The sequence below is a fragment of the Denticeps clupeoides genome, chromosome 15 (assembly GCF_900700375.1).
Source record: "Denticeps clupeoides chromosome 15, fDenClu1.1, whole genome shotgun sequence".
In the NCBI taxonomy this organism is placed as follows: Eukaryota; Metazoa; Chordata; class Actinopteri; order Clupeiformes; family Denticipitidae; genus Denticeps; species Denticeps clupeoides.
Window position 1 is genome coordinate 11,630,399 of NC_041721.1, and position 16,627 is coordinate 11,647,025.

The 16,627-nt window shown below is 41.6% G+C and overlaps 1 long non-coding RNA gene across 1 annotated transcript; it reads right to left on the minus strand.

Annotated features, from left to right (window-relative positions):
• Nucleotides 1-14,962: 14,962 nt before the first annotated feature.
• LOC114765294 (uncharacterized) lies at nt 14,963-15,520 on the minus strand. Its single transcript, XR_003742593.1, has 3 exons — nt 15,459-15,520; nt 15,159-15,250; nt 14,963-15,060 (listed from the first exon to the last, which is right to left on the minus strand). It is a non-coding gene; the product is annotated as an uncharacterized LOC114765294 (long non-coding RNA).
• Nucleotides 15,521-16,627: the final 1,107 nt, after the last annotated feature.

Below are 16,627 nucleotides of genomic sequence, written 5' to 3' on the forward strand. Positions count from 1 at the left end.
CCTTGACATTTAAACCCAAAAACTCTAAAAGAAATATTTTTAGCAAATTGCCCAGTGTTAAGGCTGCCTGCTCTAAAGACCTTTTGATCAGGAAGACTTTTATATTTCGCTTTGGATCTTATAGATTATGTAATATGAAAGTCAAGGAAATTATAACAAGGGCACAGGAACACAAATGACCTTGCAGTACATGATACGTTGTTTGTGAAAACTATTTAGATTCATCAAACGTCCGTGTTTTCACTGTTTCAGAGTCCCCGTACCCTGTCACATTTGTTAAATCTTCTTTTTATGAGCCATGCCTCCTTGAGACTTCCCAATTGATTGCAGATGGTGGTATTAAAAATATTTCTCAATGTTTCATATGAAACTCTAAAATAACTTGCAAGAGGTGATTAAACATTTTTTATTGCATAACATATCTGAATGACAACAAACATTTTGCTAAATGTTTTAGAAAATTCCACTTTAGTTTTGTGCAAACATGCTCACAACTAATAAAAGAAAATCTATACATACAATTGAAACTATTTTATATATGAGACAGGGTCTAAAATCCAGCAGGACTCAGGACGCTCCGCCGAACAGGAATCAAGCAAGTCAGCATGATGTGGGCGATTCCTGCTGAACATTTTCCTGCTGGTTATGGTATATTGGGACATGCCTGTGTTAACTTGTGTGTTAATCTTGCAATATATGGTACTGGACATTTATAGCAGAGAGCTGCATTGAGCTTCCCTTTTCATTGGGTCGTAAAGATTTTGATGTTGACCCATCCAGAGATCTTCAGATGGTATTCTTCTATCCAGGGTACCTCCAGACCCCAGGCTGTCTGTGTTGATATGTGACTGATGGACACTACTTGACATGAGCAAGCAGGGAAACTTTCATTAAAATTCAGCCAAAACACAGTTACTACTACAACAAAACACTGGAAGATTTGCCTTATATTTATGACTTTTGTCTCGATTCATTTTATGAAACTTGTGTTTTTGCAATTCCTTCCAAGTGATCACAACAATGTGCAAAAGTAGTGCAACATTGTCAATATTAAACCAAACTCTCAAACATCAGTTGATGTGATTGGCTATAAACTTTGGAGACATTTTATCTGCTACAATTTGAAAAAAGTAAGGGTATTCACAAATATATACTGTGCTATCTACCTGAACAATTCACAGATGTCTCCTGCAATTGCACACAACCCTGGAGTATTGCATTTATTTCAAGAGGATCTTGGAAATTGGTGGTCATTTTAACATAAAATAATAAAAATAATTAATAATTCTCCTCTCTGAGGAATCTGTTTACGGAGGACATCCCTGTAACTGTTCAGCTTTTTCCCAGAAAACTCTCTATACATACTCTATTTGTGACCTATACCCAAGCTTATGGTGGGTTGGACTATTTTGGGTTTACTACACATCTTTTATCTCAAATGGATGTAGTTTCCCAGGAACGAGTTGCTGAGTAAGGTTTGAGTCCCTAGGGGAGCCGCGATCTGTGCGTTTGCAGTGGAACCTGTCCAGGAAAGTGTCACACAAAGTTCAGTCATTCAAGCCACAAGCCGAACCTTGGATCATGACCTTGTATTTACTTTACATTTTTTACATTTATGGAATTTATCAGACGCCCTTATCCAGAGCGACTTACAATCAGTATTTACAGGGACAGTCTCCCTGGAGCAACTTAGGGTTAAGTGTCTTGCTCAGGGACACAATGGTAGTAAGTGGGATTTGAACCTGGGTTTTCTGGTTCATAGGCGAGTGTGTTACCCACTAGGCTAGTACCACCTTAAAATCCAGTGATAATAGGGCTGAATAGGGCTTGGTATTGGTATTCATTCCCCAGCAGGACTACACATGCCAAGGCTAATTAATCCTGTAATTGCACAGATGTCTCAGAGCAGGAACAGTCAAATGGCTAAGATCTGTTTTATTGCACAGCCAGAGTGCTGAGATGTGAGGTCTCCTCCGTTTTACACCAGATTACCAGTGAACACCATTTGAGGCAATATTCAGTATTCATTAAGAAGCACAAATTATCAAATTATAAATGCATGAACAATGATGAAATAAAGCTTAATCATTTTTGGTGGATTATAAAATAATATAAGTTATTAATTTAATAAATACATGTTAACATGTAAAGCTCATCAATAAGAATTATCTTAATTTTAATGATAAAGTCTGAATTATGAATCATTGTCTGGATGTCATAGTTTGGACCTTTCAAAAATCCTTATGCTCACCAATTTAATCAAATTCAAGAACAAAATGTTCACTTGCTATCTAATAAATCCCACCCACTAACAGGATCCATTGCCCAGATAAATAATGTCATTCACTTCAACTGTTTGTGGTAATAATGGTTATAGCTGATCAGTGCTGTATTACTATTTATTAATAATAATAATGTTGTTTTCTGCTTACGAATAGCTAGTCATATATTTGTTTAATGCAAACATTAATAAATGACGTTTTGCTCTATTACAATTAGCAAATTCTAATTTGGCACCCACTGCTGGTGTGGCCCACCACAGAATAGATGAACTCAGTTAATGTGATGCAACTGACTCAAGATAACTGATAAGTGCAGGGAGCTTAACTATTGTATTAATTATTGTGTCAATCATGCATTAAAGATATACCTGCCTGCGGTCTGCAAAATCTTCATAACTCATGGTAAATTACATGCATGGATGAAAGATTTCTCATGCATGAAATCATGCATACATTAATCTTCCTCTTTGTTTTTATATGGGATGGGGGGTGTAATAATTTCAACAAGGTTAAATTCAGATTCATTATGTCATTTGTGTAAGTAATCAATATTTTCAGTGAATGCAGCCATGTCTTCATTATTGACATTAAGTTTATTAATTTCCGCTAATACATGAGTACACATAAAAGTAACATTGCTAAAGACCAAGAAGCATTGCAGCACAATGTGTGTCCATTAGTGAGTGTCCATCTCCTCCTCTATAATCATTGCTTGAGCAAAGGAATTAACGCGTCCCAATTTAAAGGGGGGTGGAGTTCCATTTGAATGAATCGTGACCCCCACACACACACACCTCATTGAACCTTGATGGATTTTTTGATGCCGAAATAGCAGAATTGTTGTAACTTTATAGCTGTTTAGTTGTTCATTGTTATGCATACCAGATTAATAGCAGCTTTGTAGTCCTAATACCAGAACTGATCACTTCATCTATGGTAAATCACTCTGGATAAGGGCGTCTGCCAAAGGCCTTAAATGTAAATGTAAATGTAGTCACATGAGAGATTAGTTTATGGAGAGTTTATTGTAGAGTGTAATGTAAAGTATGTTTAAACAGCGTTGTTTTTTTGCGGCAGGAAGTAGTTAACGGCGCTCTAGCAGGCTTGAGAAGCAGGTTTAAGAAGAAAAGCAAAAAGTTTGTTTTGTATGCATGATCGAACAAACCCAGAGCGTGAAGCCATTTTGTTTATTGTAGTTGTCCATATTTTGTTATAAAGTTCGATTTCTGGGTTCAACAAATTGAAAAAAAAAAAAAATTGTCTGCTGGTGTATTTTGCCATGTCTCTCTCAACTCTTGACCCACCTCTGTGCTTCATGCTGTAATCGATATATTTTTTACCTCTGCACATTCTGCACATTTTTCTATTTTCAAATATTTTTGTCGGTGTTCCACTTCAAACACTGACCTCATACTAAAGCATACAATACAAATATTGAACATTGAACTGCCATAAAGTATGAGAAGGGAGTTCTCAGTTGTTATTAATAATAGCAAACAATGAAAGCTGATGAAAGACCACAAGGGCCCCGTTTTGGTGATTCAATGTACAGCAGAAAGCACAAATATCAGAACTCCAGGAAAGAGTTCCAAACATAAGACCTAGACAAATTATTCAAAGATTTATCCTGTGTGTATGAAGACCCTGGAATCAGACCACATGAAATATACAAAAGTGGCTAGCTTCATTAAGAGTCATTTTGAACAAAGACCCAAATTCAACTCGATGACTTTACTGATTTTCAAAAAAGGGCAAGCTAAACTTAAACTGCCGTTTCCACTCCAGGTGAGGCAGGTATTGATTGTGTGGTTTTGATATGGCTTAAATCGTGCCACCCTGACGCCAGGCATCATTTTCAGTTAAAGACCTTTACTCTAAACAAATCCAAACCTCTACATCACCCCACTGCTAATGCCTGTACTCACAGCCACAACAACACCTTGACTCCAGGCTCATCATTCTAGGTTAGCCCGATCCTAATTGGTAGAAAGGACGTTATTATATATTTTATGCTTGAGCGCGGTGCGTGAATGCATTACTTTGCAGATAAACTCTGACAGGTCAATCTACTCTCCATGTCTTGAGAAAGAGCACAAATCTGGAGTTGCCAAGGTTACCGCTACAGCGAGGAGCATACATGAGGAAATTCCCAAGGGGAAGCAGAATTCATTTCATGATGGTCAGGAGAAGAAAGAGCGATAAAGCACCATGTGAGTTTCACAGCATGGTTTTATAAGCCCTGCACTGTTCGGGATGGATTTAGAAAGAAACCAAAAGCCCTGGTGTGTATGAGGGGGACTTTTTTTTTTTCAATCCAATTTTACTTTTAACGTCCATGTCCACGGCTTCATCAGTAAGACAGGCTTTATCACACTTACAGACATTATGAATACAAAGTGATTCCCTTTGGTCTCTCCAATAGTCAAGCCACGTTCCAAGCCATGGGAAATGACATGTTGCGGGATTACCTCGGACTCAGCAGACTAAGAACACCTAACCAACATCAGTACAGCCAAAAGGTCTCTAAAGGTCTCCAGATGGGATAACTCAAACACGCACAAAAGTTAAAAAAAAAAAGAGCACATAAACAAATGCAAAGCTAACCGGCTAACAACAAGGGGTCTATCACCCACAGCAACAACAAACATTAATAAGATCCTCAGCTCCTTGCAGATCTCCATGGACCCTGGGGACCTCCCGAACAGCGGCTGAAGTCACTTTATATAGGTGGAGAAGACCAATAGGCAGATGGTAGGTGGAGCTGGTAGGCTTCACAAAAACACAGCCAGCCACACAGAACCCTTCCAGGGTAGAGTGAGCCTGCAAATGGTGTCAGTGCAGGGTTGGGGATGATATAATAAGTCCTACAGTTGTAGGGTTGGAGAAGCCCAGAATGTAGTCCAGTGTCATGGTCTAGATTACGTGTCCATAATGATGTTACTGGTCCACTTGAAGATCCCTGAAGCAGTAGTTGTAACAGTGGTGGTGGCTGTGGTGACCCTCTGGTTTGTTTCATGGTATGTCCTTGTTTAGCAGTTGTCAGGAACCAGGATTTATTTGCTGGTCTCTTCACTGGGGTCTGCCAGTTGTCTGGGCGCTTGATTCCGTGTCTCGGAGAAAACAAACAGAAGCAGCGGCAGACGGTTGCACTGTACGACCGATACTGAAATGTGGTTATAGTGGTATATTGGTGCTAGAGTGGCCCGGTACCCTAACTAGGACAGCCTAACTAGGGTGAATTTAACTTTGTCTGTGTCTAACAGGGGGACTCTGTGACAAACTGGACTTTATAATTGACACTGCGTCAAAGTGAAGTGAAATTAGTGTCTAGGACTTTAACAAAAAGCCAGAGAAAACAGATAGGTTTTCAGATTGGATTTAAACACTGAGACCATGTCTGAGTCCCGGACACTGACAGGCAAGCCGTCACCACCTTCCTTATCTGTCAATTGCAGCAGTTTCGGGGATTCGCCAGTTACAAATGATTCATTAGGGGCTACAGCCAGATGGCGTAGCTGCTCATGTAACTCTTCAAGGGAAAACCTTCTTGGCTCACCTGGAGCTCCCAGGGCCAACAGGCATTCAACAAGCTCAAGCGGTGCTTCACCACAGCCCCCATTCTCATTCACCCCAACCCCAACAGCCGTTCATAGTGGAGGTCAATGCCTCCGACCGGGGAGTAGGTGATGTGTTTTCACAACTTACCTCATCTGACAAAAAGCTCCATACCTGTGCTTTTTTCTCCTGATTCCTCACCTCTGCCAATCAGAACTATGACGTTGGTAACAGAGAACTGATGGCAGTTAAACTGGCTTTGGAGGAGTGGCATCATTGGCTGGAGGTTGCGGCTCATCCTTTCCTGGTGCTCACCAGAGGAACTTTGTGTTCTTCATGATCTCCACACAAGAACTGTCGATGTTCAGTGGAGAGTGGTCCTTCCGTTGTCTTCTGAAACCAAAAATCATCTCCTCTGTGTTGTCCACATTCAGAAATAGATTGTTGACCTTACACCAGTCCGTCAGTCATTGCACCTCCTCTCTGTACACTGACTCATCATTCTTGCTGATGGGACCCACCACGGTCCTGTCATTAGCGAACTTGATGATGTGGTTGGAGCTGTGCATCACTGCACATTCGTGCCAGCAGGTTGAGCAGCATTGGACTGAGCACACAGCCGTGAGGAGCTCCAGTGCTCAGTGTGGTGGTGCTGGAGATGCTGTTCCTGATCTGGACAGAGGGCTCTCAGTCAGGAAGTCCAAGATCCAGATCTCGATGGTGGAATGAACTTCCCCTTGAGGTCAGAACAGTCACTGAGTATTTTCAAACGGCAGCTTAAGACCCTCCTCTTTAGAGAATATTTAGATTAACTTGTAACCTTCATATTGTCTGACTTATGTATAGAAATTACAACAGAGTGAATAAAAAGATTGTATTCATAGTTGGGGGTCCTAGTGAACCAGAACTGATCACTTCATCGATGGTAACATGGAAGCACGTTGTAAGTCGCTCTGGATAAGGGCGTCTGCCAAATGGCTTAACTGTAAATGTAAATGTACTCCAGCTCAGCTTCTTGACCAGGTGCTGATGGTATTGAATGCTGAACTGAAGTCTATGAACAGCATTCGTGCGTATGTGTCCTTATTGTACAAGTGGGTGAGGGTCATTTCCTGCGCTTCCGGTGTGCGGCAGCATTTCCCTCAGGCACCAGCATCAGGCCTCTCCTCTTTTTTGGTGCGCTTAAAAACAAAAGAATACAAAAAACACCATTGTGGAACCGTAGAGGCCATGCAAGCTACCGTTGCGCCGCCTTCTTACTGGGAAGCAAAGTCAGGAGCAAAGTCAGGAGCAAAGTAGGAGAAAAGTGCACCACTCCAGTGGACCTTTTGTCAGACTGTGGCACGGTTCATAGTCTGGTTCTGGCGGCAGTTCTGGTGACAGCTAGGGGTCTGTGTCAGTTTGACCTCCAGCGACCCCCCAGAAACCTATGGACAGACTGAAGGCATTAATCAAGAGGTGGAGAAGTACCTGCATTGCTATTGCTTAGCCCGCCCATCCACCTGGGCCAAGCACCTCTTCCTGGCCGAAATCTCCTGCAACCCGAACACCTCTTTGGCTTTCACCCTTCGAGGTATCCTTCAACGAACCTGATTTACAACCAACACCGCCTGGCTGGCAAAAATGGCACCTTGGACTCACCAATTTCCACTGGCCTGGCCAAATGGCCTGGCATTGCAATGCTGTCCATCACTAGTGTGCTCAGTGAGGTGAGCGCTAATCACTTCCCCGAATGATGCGCTACGATGGGTGGCAAAGGTGACAGCCAGCAGTTACCAAACAACCTGGCACTTTCAATACGGATGACATTGCTGTTCTTTTGCATTTTAACAAATGAGGAGGACTATTTGTGCAACATTATTGCTGTAGTATTCTCCATGCTACAGACTAGTACCATATGTGTTGCGAATATTAGCAGCTGCTGTTGATCATCAATACTGCCTTTGAAATCAAACAACCAGTTGTCTAATGGTGATGCAAGAGCAAAGCTGAATGTTAAGCTATTAGCCTGAAAGGAAAAGCTGTCCAGGAACAGGCTAACTCTGTACATTTAGAACGGCAGGCCTTCTACCAATGGCTGCATGAGTGGCATTCATAGCACGCAGTAAATGCTGATATTTATCTCACATGGCAGGCCTCGCTGGGCCAGTGCAGCACACCCCTTTAATTCTCATGATCCCAGCTCTCCCAGACTCTCTGGTCATGCTGCAGTCATGATCAATGAGGCTATAATTACACTGTTATTATGTAAAGGCAGTCAGACACTAAAAATACAAGTGGGCTTTTCAGGACGCTGTTTGTGTATAAAGTGGCTGAGGCGATGCAGAATCCAGGCAGCTCCATCAGTCATGGCAGGCTCCAGCCGCACTTTCTCACAACAGCCCCACAGGGCCTTTTCAGGATTAAGTTACAATTAAACGATGATTACTCAATGTGATGAAATAATGATGAAAAGTGTGTGTTTTTAAAGAACACAAACACACAGATTTGGTGTCCTGACCACATGGGAGTCATTAATTCACTAACTCTGCCTTTCTCTTGCTTTCTCTCTCTCTTGGACTGTCTGTCACTTTTCAGGTCATTGGTGGCCGTTGTTTTCTTTAGTTCTGACCTAAACTCTGCGGGCCTCCATACCCTTTTTAATGCGATAACAGTCCTTTGCTATCACATTCACACACAGTACAACACACCATACAAGCTAGTCAGGAATAATCAGCGTTTCTGTTAAAATTACCATATAACAACAAACATATTATAATATAATAATATAATATTATTAATAACAATACCAGTAATGTTAAAAATGTATAGTACTTTAGCACACAACAGTGATGGCCTTGTGGCTAAGGAAGCAGACTCGTATCCAAACTGTTGCCGGGTTCAAATCCTGAACCACCAAGGCGTCACTGGTGTCCCCTTGATCAAGGGTACTGTCCCCACACACTGCTCCCCGGGTGCCTTTCATGGCTGCCCACTGCTCACTAAGGGTCATGGGTGCAGAGAGCATTTTGTTGTGTGCACCATGTGCTGTATTGTGGATCACAATTACAAAAACAAACACTTTTACTTCACTTTACTAAAGCACTAAAATACTTTAGTGATGATTAAGCACTGAAAAAATCCCTTTTTTTATTGGAATATAATTCCAAAAAAGAATGTATTACTGTCTCCCCTACTTCTGAGAAGTGTAACTCTTTACATCACATTTGACCCTGCAGTATACGGTAAAGTGAAAAAGAAAGTGAAGTGATTGTCATTGTGAAACACTGCAGCACATCACACGGTGACACAACGAAATGCGTCCTCTGCTTTTAACCATCACCCTTGGTGAGCAGTGGGCAGCCATGACAGGCGCCCGGGGAGCAGTGTGTGGGGACAGTGCGTTGCTCAGAACAAGTCATCTGTCAGAAACGGGAAGTGTAAATTGAAAGAAATAAAGAATTCATTCAATTCTATTTTAACAAGTGGAGTTCCTCGATCATCAAGGACCACTGTAACAGAAGGCTTGTGCTATTATACCATTTATTTTCTTTTTAAAATTACCCTCATGAATAAGTAGAGAATGGTAATAGCGCAGAACGAGATATATTGCAATGGAGCAGACAGTGTCATAATGAATACAGTGCCTAATATATAATTATGAGCATTTCTACATAAGGGCTTGAGAGCATGTGATTATTGATGGGGTGAACGCTGCTATGAGGCAGTGCTGGGGTAGTGGAAATAGAGAGTAGGTTTGCAGAAGCTGAATTTTGCAGTTGTGTGCTAATGGAAGTATGCAGGTCAAAGCAATCTGCTCGATTATTTAAAAATCCACAATGTGCTGAGCAAACACACACACATATTAATATGTATTGTGTTGCTGTGTTTAAAATCACAAGTTTGTGTTTGTGTGTGTGCTACTCATCTTTAGATTATGTGTTTGCGAGATCTCTGGCTCTGAAACTGATTCAGAATAACTTTATGATGACTTGACATAATAAATACAATAGACGTAAATAAAAATAAAACAAAACCCCATAAAATGTATTTTGGAATTAGTTCATTCAAAATGTGACACAGTACAAGAATATGAAACAAATGGACCTCAAATGATGGTGAGTGATGGTACTCATTTCTAGTAATTACTTAAAGACAATTAAATTGATTATTGAAAGACACAGAAGTCCAATTACTGAGCCATACCACCCAATGTTCACAACATCCAAGTGCAATGAACTGTTAACTCAGTACAGCTTTTTTGCATATGTCAGACAACTGATGTGACCAAACTGGATTGAATCCAGTAAGCTGGTCAATCATGTAAATCCAAGAAGACAAGGTAATGGTGGTGAACGAACGGGGATGCCATGACGACTGCATCACTCTTCTAGTTTATTTCTGTAGAAAACACATTTAAAATGGCCAATTGGTCAAAAGCATATCAAAGGCCATATTTTTTGGCAGGAAATTACATCATACCCCTGTCTTTCTTATCATTAGTCCATGGAGCACCTGGTTAAAGAGAAGACCTGGACATTATCTGACATTGCTGAAAAGTTGTTCAAAGTTGTTTGTCATATAAAGAGTGTATAACATCTTCAAGCATTTTATTTCTTAGCTATATACATAATCCATACATAATCCATATCTGTATTAGTGTCAATCTATATACATAAGTGTTTATACTGGTGTGTTTAGAAGTATGCCAAAATTCTGCATAATAGAATGGCAAATAATCAAAATGTGTTTTGTTGTGTTTGTGTGTCTGTGTGTATGAGAGAGAGCATCTGTCCTTGGCATTATATTGAGTTTGGCAATAAAATAATGAGTCTTTTCATTGCCTCACCACACACCCACAGTCAAGGGTCACCTTTGGCACATGAGAGTGGTTTGTGTTTATTTTTTCCTTAAGGAATTTTTTTATTCAGCTCATTTTTATGTAGAAAATGCTCTTGTTTAATTACTTTCTCATAGATGGTATTTGAATTAATCCACTTCTGAATGCCAGGGCAGCAGCACTCGGCAAGGCAATTTTCTAATGCATCCTGGAAACCCATGACTGACATCTTAGAGACAGCCACCTATGATGTTCACAGTGACCCTTCGACAGCGCGTGAATCACCATCATGAAATGTTTGCCACAGTCACCTTGGTAAGAGTCCCATTATAATGACGAACTCAGACTGTCAGAGGTCTGATTGAATACGTAGTATTATGGCGACCGTTGCTTTTATCCAGTGTTCTTTATACCTTCTCTTTCAAGTGACAAATCTAGTATTTCAAACTTCTTACACTGTGTAAAACTGGAAAAACTGCCATTTACAGCACATGAACATGACCTACAGTAATTTATACTTTGAAAAAAAAAAGAAAACTTGTGCTGAACAATTAAATTATTGTCTTCATTATATTAATATAATTTCTTATCAATCAGTGGCTAATCTCCATTAGGCCACAAAACCTCAGTTTACAAGTTACTTAAATGTTGACATGAGCACAAAGGTCTTTAACAACCCCAAACATGCTAATTAGCTTAATTAAAGATTAATCCTGGGAACCCATGGGAATTTCCACATAAAGTAACTCACAGTCTTTTTTTTCCATGGGTAGGAAACTGATTGTAAAGCTATAAAGCTATGTGACTGATAATAAAGCAAGTGCTCGGCTGGTTCTTAGCCGTTCTGCCAAAAAAATCAGTTGGTGATCTTTGCTTTGTCTTCAGTTCCCGGCGTGGACATGGTTTGTTCTGATTACTCAGTGGTGCTGCTTATTAGTGATCAGGACCTATCAAACCTGCACCTGCACTTTTATTTGAAAGTGATTAGTTGTCACATGTGACACACCACAGCACAGCACCTAGTGCACACAGTGAACTGTGTTCTCTGCATTTAACCCATCCCCTGAGGGAGCGGTGGGCAGCCATGACAGGCGCCCAGGGAGCTGTGTGTTGGAACAGTGGCACTTTGATTACGGGGCCGCTTCCTTAACTGCTATGCTAAATATTTCACTGAGTGAAATTTACAGGAAATATAAAGCTTCTGCTTCCGTAAGAACGAATTGCTATGAAACGTGATATATTTGTGGCACAATCCAATGTGCTAATGCAAGAAGTTGAATTGGCCATTTTAAAAGTCTGGAATGGGCAATTGACTATTGGCAAACTAGTGGCATTATCAGGTCATTTAGGCATGATAATGCGTTATTCTTTCTGGCCGCATTAAAAAATTAAACCTAAAGTCACTACTTTATTGAAAACTTTTGGGTTACCTAAAGTCATGCAACAGTTTCCATCCCACTTATTTTAGCTGGTGCTAGATGAGCTTTTCAACCAGCCTGAAGGGTTGATTCAACAAAACCAGATTCGGAGAAATCTGCTCACTGCCACAATATACTGGACCATGACAGTTTGTTCCAGGAGTGCCTGCACAGTGAAGCTGCACGCAGAGCTCTGTCCTTGGCTCAGGTTAAAATGAAAAGCTGTTACGACTTTATGTCTGTGCCTCGTTTATTTCAGCGAGATGACAATTCAAGGACCTGGTCAGAACATGCTGAAACATTTTGTACACTTTAAAACCATTTATGTGCATGGTCTCTCTCTCTCTGAAATTAGCTGAATGTGAGTTTGGTAGAGACACCTTCCCCTATCTTGGGAAGCAGGTGGGCAAATGTCAAGTCCACTGGAAGCCCTTTCAGATTTTAACACATTAAAGACAAAGTGAGTAAACTAGCTGTTTTTTAGGGGTGACTGGATATTGCAGAGGCTTTTGTCATAATTTTTCAGATGGCATTGGGATTTTTCAAATTGGGATTTTGTGTGGTCAGAAGACTGACAAAAGGATTTTAAAAACGCAAAAGAGTTCATGTGCTGCACGGCAGATTTCCAGCATCCTTTAAAACCATCCTTTAAGATGGCACGGAAGTTCTGCAGGGACATTTCTCCAAAATGCCAGCTAAACTAAGGCACCATGGAAAAGGTCGTGCTGGCACAGCTGCTGGTGCTCCGGTATTTTGAAGTCTATGTTTGATCCCGTGCTTTTGTTTTTACCGATCGTGACCCTTTATTGTTTCTCTGCAGGATGTAGAATGCAAACCAACGCATTGTGTTTTTATACCTGCAAGGTTTAAACCTGGAGTTCCGCTACAAGAAGGGCCTGGATAAGTGAAATTGAAAATTTAAGTGATTGTGAAACACTGCAGCACAGCACACGGTACGTTCGAAGTGTGTCCTCTGCATTTAACCCATCACCCTTGGTGAACAGTGGGCAGCCATGACAGACGCCCGGGGAGCAGTGTGTGGGGACAGTCCTTTGTTCAGTGGCGCCTCAGTAGCGCCTTGGCGGACCGGGAATCGAACCGGCAACCTTCTTATTACGGGGCCGATAATGTCACATTATCGCATTTGTTCCAAGAATGGTTTCTTAATCAACTGAAGATGTTGATTTTTGATGGTGCCGGTGTGGCGTCCATTTTTTTGGGGTTTCTGTTCTGTTATTTCAGGGATCCTTGTGTATGAGGTGTCGACTTAATTACAGGTTCCACCTCCAAGCAGCAATTTGCTTTCACTTTTTATTTAAGGTGCTCTGATCTTGCGTTATGGGGGTGATGGAGAGGCTGATTGAGAGACTCTGGGAGATGAGCCACTGAGCCACGACCACCTTTTTTGAAAGCAAAATGACGTGGCCACTTTTATCACTTAATTTTTCTTGTATACATTTCTAAAAAATCTTGATTATTTTACCGCATATTCCTCTCGACTTCGTATGTCGCTGGCAGTGCCACTCCACTGTATGTTTAATTGTGCCATGACATTTGTGAACGCATAGCGAGGAAATTAGCAACAAATTTGTGGGCAAACCCGGGCACTGGACCTTCTGTCTTTGACTAATTGTCCTCATCAGTCTAACAAAATAAAAATAAGTCTTCCAGTGCCATGATGAGCGCAGCAAATAAAGTTATTATTCCTGATGTGCTCTCCCTGCTTATTTACATGTTTATCAGGAGTATGCAGATGTGGTAAGAACTGTACATTTCCCTGTTCCATATAGTATGTGTCAACATATAGTATGTGTCATATAGTATGTGTCAACAAGGTGTATGATTCATTGTCTGGTACAGAGTGTGTGTGTGTGTGTGTGTGTGTGTGCGTGTGTGTGTGTGTGTGTGTGTGTGTGTATATATATATATATATATATATATATATATATATAGTTAACAAGAGAAAAAGTCCCTTTGTCCACACAATTCATTCTCTAAACAACATTTGTGGACCAAATGATTTTTTTTGTCTTTGACCAGATGCATTATGTAGTAAAAATGACTTTATGTTGTTGATAAAATGTCATTTTGTGCACGGAAATAAGCATGTCACATCTGGCAATTCATAATCGTAGTGGCTTCATATTACAGCTTTTTTTGGTGCATAAAAGGAGAACTAAAAATGAGGAGAGGACACTGTAAATGTGGCAGACATGATCCCCTATACCCAATGGCCATTTAATTGCAGATGCATCCGACATGAACTGCACATCCCACGGGGGGATTTTGGTGTCTGTGGGCGTGACGCCCGTGTGTCCCTGCGCACCGCACTCCTCTGGCTTGGGTCACACAGAGGTAGCGCTCCCTGTGGATTTGCAGTGGCTGTGGCTGCAAACAGTGCTGTTCCCTGTGAAGTTCCTGCATGCATTAACCCATATCTGTCAGCTGCTTGAAGAACAGAGATCCGATTTACACAAAACCCCTTCAAGCTCTGGGCTGTCATCAAACTCCCGTTGTGCCAATTGTTGTATTAATAAGAAAGGGGGTGGTAGTAGCCTAGTGGTTAAGACACCCGCCTATGAACCAGAAGACCCAGGATCAAACCCCACTTACTACCATTGTGTCCCTGAGCAAGACACTTAACCCTGAGTGTCTCCAGGGGGGGACTGTCCCTGTAACTACTGACTGTAAGTCGCTCTGGATAAGGGCGTCTGGTAAATGCTGTAAATGTAATTGTAAACATGCAGGAGTGTGAAGGAGTTGATGTAAAATAATATCCCGTTATCTTGTGGCTCATTGGTGGCCTGGAAACGTACGTGAGCAGGTTGAAGCACAACGTTTCCATATGAAACAGACCTTTTCAACGGCAGACGGACAGCACAGCGATTCTCGGCTGAAGGTCCCGGCCGCGCATCCTGGGTGCACCTTGGAGGGGTGAAAGCGTGGGCCAGATGGAGGCAGGGCATCCGATGATCGAGGACCATACCTGGATGCAAGATAAGTAAGCAAGGGTCTGCTGGATTTGGCATGCCTGGGCTCATATCGCAGGCTACAAACCGAACACAGGAAATGAGGTAACCTCACTTGGCCCGTCCAAAATTCCTTCGAGGCTGACCGCGAATGCAAAATAGCTGCGTGTGCCAACGGTACGGTAGGAAGATCATCAAAGGCCTCCACTGTGGTAAAAAGAAAGTAAATTAATTTCTGATTTGCATTGTAAATCATGCCTGGTGGCATAGATGTGTTATAAAAACAAAACAAAAAAAAACATGCAAAGTATCATCACTGCATCTGTAAAATGTTATTCCGCCACGACGAACTTTAGATAATGGACCCAGGCAACACGGAAAAGTTACAGCTGTGACAGAAGCGAGGGGACAAAACCTTATTTTTCTGAATGGAGCTGTGAATCCCCCGCGTGGCAGAGATGCAGAAAGATATTTTTACTCTCCTTCTTTTCTTTTTTTTTTTTTTTTCTTCTTCTCCTCCTCCAGCTGTTCCCTCCGGCATTCCATGGGAAAGGGAACTTCTCGCGGCCCCGGAGAGAGCGAGACGCGAATATTTTCGGCCCCTGACGTCACGCTCCTCCGCTGACCCGTAAACTCTGGCCGGCCACGCCCCCTTCTCCTGCGTCGTTCCTGCGCGCTGACAGGACCAGCTTGTCGCGTCGTATTTAACAGTTTCGCGGGTCGATTTTTACTACGCTGTCATCACCGGGGGGGCCACGCCCACCACGTACGGCCCAGGTGCGCGGGCATCTTTTCATTCAGCCTGGATCGGCATTATTAAGTCGTAATACTGGAAACGGTAAATAAATCATAAATTGTAGTCGCATGATCATAAAGTTTCGGAAAGAGTTAGAGTGGTGCAACGGTCATATGTGTGTACAAGGTGAAGGTTTTTTATTGTTATGTGGTATAAAGTGAGCTCGGCATTGCATCATGAGTAGTCGTGTTGCTACACGAGTGAAGCTGAAATTCTAACATTTTTAAAGCAATCGCAGATTGTGAAACAAGATCGTGGAACCAACGTTGTCTAAGGAACCTGTTTTCAACATTTAAATTCGAACATTTTAATCGGTGCGCCTACCGTCACACTGATTTAACATTACTTATTATGAGCACTTTCCACGTGGTTTCAACATTTCTGGGTACAACATTCATCCAGAGCGACTTACAATCAGTAGTGACAGGGACAGTCCCCCTAGAGACACTCAGGTTCAAGTGTCTTGCTGAGGGACACAATGGTAGTAAGTGAGGTTTGAACCTATGACTTTGAGGTCTTCCGGTTCATACGAGAGTGCGCTACTCACACGATAATGATAATGTTGGAAATGGTTGGATTGTGTGTAGTTGTGTAGTTATTAATCTCATCCATCATAAATCAGACGAAGAAACATACGAATGCGGTCAGTAGGAAGCTCTGGATCTGTGTTGATTCCAGACGTTTTATATTGAATCAGCTGGAATGCCGGCAGGTGAAACGTTGAAACAACGTTCGTGAACATATTATCAATGTACCAAGCTCCTTTTAAAAAACGTTCAAAAAATCAC